Below are 5,746 nucleotides of genomic sequence, written 5' to 3' on the forward strand. Positions count from 1 at the left end.
GATCTTGGCTTGATCGGACCGCACACATCTGTGTGTATGAGTTCCAACGGCTTCTGAGCTCTTGAGCTTGACTCCTTTGGAAAGCTCATTTTGAATTGCTTTCCGAGTAGACATCCTTCACAGACTTGATCTGGGTGGCTGATGGAGGGCAATCCTTTGACCATTTCCTTCTTGGAGAGCAGCTCCAATCCTCCAAAGTTGAGGTGCCCAAATCGAAGATGCCAAAGCCACGACTCCTCCTTGTAGCACATCTTGAGACATTGTGCGACGTCATTTTGAATGTTGAGGATGAACATCCTGTTTCTTGTCATTGGCGCCTTAGCAATGAATTTGTTCGCATTGTCTCTTATAGAAAGGTTACTATCTTTCAATCGAATATCATAACCTTTCTCTAAGAGTTGTCCGAGGCTCAAGATGTTGCTCTTCATGCTTGGCACGTAGTAGACATTGGAAATGAATTGATGATCGCCATTCTTTAATCGAATGAGAATGTTTCCTTTACCTTTCACCGCCACCTTTGATTCATCTCCGAAAGCAACGTTCCCATTCACCGATTCGTCAAGCTCTACGAACATGCTTTTCCGCCCGCACATATGGTTGCTCGCACCACTATCAAGGTACCATTGTGTATCTACTCCCCTTTCGTTGTCCTTGTGAGCCAATAGTAACGTCGCGTCTTCTTGAGTTCTTTCTTCAACGTAGTTGGCCTTCTCTTCAACTCTGTTGTTGCGCGGAGCTCTACATTCGGAAGCATAATGCCCAAACTTCTCACAGTTGTAGCATTTGATCTGTGACTTGTTATACCTTGGTTTTGTGGCTCCTCTCCCATGACCTCTGGATGAGCTTTCTCCTCTTTGGTTGTTGTTGTCGTCATTGGGCCTCCAACCTCGTCCACGTCCTCGTCCTTGACCGCCACCTCTTCTTTGTTGGCTTCCACCGCGATCTTCATTTGTTGAATCGACTCGTGTCTTGAGTGCTTGCTCCACGATATCTTCTTTCTTCCTTTTCTTTTCTTCATAAGCTTGAAGCGACCCGATGAGTTGCTCCATTGTCATGGCCTCCAAGTCTTTCGTCTCTTCGATGACAGTGACGATATGCTCGAACTTTGAATCCATGGATCTAAGAACCTTCTCCATGATTCTCACGTCATCTATCTTCTCGCCGTTTCTTTTGAGGTTATTGGTAACCGTCAAGACTCTCGAGAAATAATCGGAGACGAGTTCACCTTCTCTCATGTGCAAGGCTTCAAACTCTCCTCTTAAAGTTTGAAGACGTACCTTCTTGACTTGATCCGCTCCCTTGTAAGAGGTTCGAAGCTTCTCCCAAGCTTCTTTGGCCGACTTTGCTCCCGAGATCTTCTCAAACGTGTCTTCATCTAACCCTTGGTAGATTAGACAGAGAGCCTTCTTGTCTCTCTTCCTTGAGTCTCTCAAACTATCCTTTTGAGTTTGCGATAGACTACCTTCGTTCTCCGGGTCGGCGTGACCTTTCTCAACTATCTCCCACACGTCGTGTGCACCAAGGAGAGCCACCATTCTAAGACTCCAGTTGTCGTAGTTGCTCTTTGTGAGCATAGGGACTTGGAAGGGAACACCAGTATTTGCCATCTTTAGGAGGATCTTGTAGCTCTGATACCACTTTGTTGGAAGGAAGTTTTGGGTTGGTGGAGAAAGTGTTTAGATATTTTGGGTGTTTAGGGAAGAGGTTTAGAAATTTGGAGGTTTGGGTAAAAACTAGAGAGGTAGGAAATTTCTTTGTAGAAAAGAGAACTTTTTATTTGGCTTGATACAAAAGTGTAGGATTACATCCCTATTTATACTAGTCTATGGAATTCTCTAGATACAACATTTTCTAGAGAATTCTCCTAATTAATGACTATCCTAGATATTTCAAGATTATTCTAGAATTTGTTCTCTCTAAGCTCTCTAGACATATCAAGAATATTCTAGATAATAAGACTACTTAACTAGGCCCAAAATACTAAAGGCCCAAATTACAATTAGAAATAATTAGGTCCAAATACTATAACCCAAAATCAAGTTTAATTATTCAACATTCTTCGCCGTCGGGTGCGACACCAACACCGTCATCATCGGCAAGGACAGCGGCGGTGATAGGCGGATCACGGGCTGCATGTCTTTCTGCGACGACGCCCAATCGGTGGTCGGAGACTCGTGCTCCGGCACCGGCTGCTGCGAGATGGATATCCCCTCGGGTAACCTCAGCAGTGTCAACGTGACGCTTGGTAGTTACTACAACCACACCAGCGTGTGGGATTTCAACCCTTGCAGCTACGCTTTCACCGCCGAGGACGGGTCGTTCAACTTCTCCGGAGTGTCCAGCTTCAAGGAGCTCGAGTCCAAGGAGATGCTTCCGATGATCGTCGACTGGTCTGTCGGAAACCAGACGTGCGACCAGGCCAGATCGGAGCCGACCACTTACCGCTGCAAGGGAAACAGTGAGTGCGTTGACTCCAAAACCGGGACTGGGTATCTCTGCAATTGCTCCTCTAATTACGAGGGGAATCCGTACCATCCACAGGGTTGCCAAGGTTTTATATCTCAAATCTCAACCTTTATTGCTAATGATCAGTTTCTATTTACATAGCTAAAAATAATAGGTTTTTGCTACAGTTCGTTGCACAAAATGTCCGTATACCAAAACTTGGCTCGGGTATTATTACGAGCATCTCTAGTCACCTATAAAAAAAATTATTTATGAGCATCTCTCTGCTCTGAACCCGGATCCTATAGGAAAAAGGGAAATTCTTGAGTTATCTTTTTTTATTTACCTTTTGCTAAGAATAAGAAAAATTTTACTTTTTTCAAAAAACTTCAATTGGTACACACAAGAAATATATATATATATATATATATATATATATATATATATATATATATTCAAAGTATACAATTTTTATTGAGAATATGAAGATAATTATTTAGGATTAAATGAGGGTTGTATGCTGAAGAAAAGGACGCAAAATATAACTAATTTGCAGATTAAGGACCATCACTTGAAAAACAATGCCAAGATTAATTATCTTAATTTCAAGAATAATCGTTGCTGTAATGATTTCAGATATTGATGAGTGTAAGCTGGGAATGTACTGTAACCTCGGAAGGTGCGAAAACGAGGTGGGGAGTTTTAGATGTATCTGCGATGAAGGTTTCAGATCAAACGGAACTGAATGCATAAAAGATACGAGTGGACCTCAAAGAATTCTTATCTATAGTCTGTCAGGTACCAAAAATACAAGCATTGTAATATAGTATAGTATCCGTACATATTTAACTGGTATTTGCGCATGCTTAAATTCTTCTTATATATATATATGTGTATATATATATATATATATATATATATATATATATATATATATATGTTAGATCATCTCCAATGTTAATACTGAAATAGTATGATTTTTACACAAAATAAAATATAATTTTACACAAAATTTTAGTTTTGGTAGGATAATATTACACTAAATTTAATATTCTAACAAAATATTTTAATTTAATAAATTCAATTTTATGATCTGTTAATTATATGTATAATACAAGATACATAAACTTTAATTATAATGATATAAATTGATTAGCTATAGTGTTATAATTGAAGTAACTCTGCAATATTTATGTACAAACGTGCGTGTACATTGGACGCTTACATTTTGTCCGCTTATACAATATTTCAAATAGATTAATATTGATTATATATATAGCTCTAAATGAATCAAACAATAAATTACATAATCATAATTTTGAAGTGAGAATGATGTGACTGAGTATCATCGTTTATAGTTCTATTTGATACATAGCATTACTTACAGTTTTTGTTTGTCATTTAATTAATTTTTAGTAATTTTTTTTTGGTAAATAGACATGACTAAATATTTACATGCATAAATTGATTGAAATATTCTATCAAAAATATTGATTATTTACCTAAAATTTACTTAAAACTTAAAAAACGTTGACTTTATCTAAAATTTACAAAATATAGGCTAATTATAAATTCCTCTAGTTTTAGTTAGTTAGTTTGCTAATTATTTGTTGTTTATATGAAGGTGTCAGCGCTGGAATTGTGGCTCTAGTTTGCGCTAGTTTGATGATATGCTTAGTATACCAAAAAAGAAAGTTGCTCAGAAAGAAAGAGAGATTCTTTGAACATAATGGCGGTCTGTTGTTACAAGGAAGACTGTGTAATACTCGTGATAAAAATGGATCGTCTAATCATACGGCCAAGATCTATACCGAAGAAGAGCTGAAAAGGGCAACGAATAATTACAATCAGATCATTGGCGAAGGAGGTTATGGAATAGTCTACAAAGGAGCATTGCCTGATGAAAGACTGGTGGCGATCAAGAAGTCCAAAATCAGCATCAACACACAAACTGAACAACAGAAGGAACAGTTCATCAACGAAGTGATTTTGCTTATGCAAATCAACCACAGGAATGTTGTTAGACTCCTTGGGTGTTGCTTGGACACAGAAGTTCCTATTTTGGTTTATGAGTTCATCACAAACGGGACACTTTTTGAGCGTATTCACAAGAAAGGCTTGTATGGAGAATCGTCGTTCTCGTGGGACTTGAGACTGAAGATCGCGACCGAAACAGCCGGGGCACTTGCCTATTTGCACTCCGAAACACACACGCCGATTTTACACCGAGACATCAAGTCTATGAACATATTGTTGGATGAGAATTACAATGCAAAGGTGGCGGATTTCGGAACATCAAAGCTCGTTCCAACTGATCAAGAAGAGCTCTCGACTCTTGTGCAAGGAACGATCGGATACTTAGACCCCGAATACTTACAAACGAGTCAATTAACAGATAAAAGTGATGTGTACAGTTTCGGAGTCGTGTTGGCAGAGCTTCTCACTGGAAATAGGGCTCTTAGTTTCAACAAATCAGATGGTACTGCCGTCAATTTGGCGATGTTTTTCCTGTTATCGAAAGAAGATGAACAATTTCGCGGAGTCATAGATGAAGAGATAGACTATGAAGTTAACGCTGAGGCAATCAGAGAAGTTGTGAGACTCACAAAGAGGTGTTTGAGGATAAAAGGAGAAGATAGACCGACGATGAAGGAAGTGGCAATGGAGTTGGAGGGACTAAGAGCCATGTCTAAGCATCCGTGGGGAAAAGTTGAACTTTCGAATGAAGAAGAGAATGCATACTTGCTTGGTTCACCTTTACATGAAAGCGCCTATGGATGTGATTATGATCTTGAAATTGGCTCTAATGTTGCTTCGATTGCTCTCTATGACAGCATTCAAAACCAGTCGATCTTAAGGTCTGACAGTGATGGGCGATAGAGTTAGTTAAGGACCTTTTTATTATTCATGTTTTGTGTGTTTATTAATAGGTCATATATCGATGAATAAAATGTGTTTTCTTTATGCATGTCAAAATTTTATACGTCTTTTTTGTAAGTGGTCCCAATTTCTTCTTTTAGTCCCCCCACATATTCTTTTCAAGGAATAAAAATATTTAAGTTTATGTTTTGTAATAGAAAAGTGTTTGGAATCAATTTTTGTAAAACGTTTAATGATAAAGGCCAATTAGACTTCTTATATCCCAGTAATTTTGTCAAGTGTTTGGAATCTCTCTAGTGTCAGTCTGCATTTATTTCACCATCTATTTTTCGCATTAACGGAACAACCACATAAGAACCAACTGAGATTACCTTAAAACGTCTTATAATGGTACATGCATTATTATTATGCAAACCTTTAC

General features: G+C 38.4%; 1 pseudogene across 1 annotated transcript; it reads left to right on the plus strand.

Annotated features, from left to right (window-relative positions):
* The first annotated feature begins 2,133 nt into the window (after window positions 1-2,133).
* LOC149386249 (putative wall-associated receptor kinase-like 16 pseudogene) lies at window positions 2,134-5,369 on the plus strand (annotated as a pseudogene). Its single transcript, XR_016301354.1, has 3 exons — window positions 2,134-2,551; window positions 3,082-3,243; window positions 4,070-5,369. The product of XR_016301354.1 is annotated as a putative wall-associated receptor kinase-like 16 pseudogene (transcript).
* Window positions 5,370-5,746: the final 377 nt, after the last annotated feature.

The sequence above is a fragment of the Urtica dioica genome, chromosome 9 (genome assembly GCF_054948205.1).
Source record: "Urtica dioica subsp. dioica isolate 48M chromosome 9, U.dioica_male_clone48M_v1_H2, whole genome shotgun sequence".
Classification (NCBI taxonomy): Eukaryota; Viridiplantae; Streptophyta; class Magnoliopsida; order Rosales; family Urticaceae; genus Urtica; species Urtica dioica.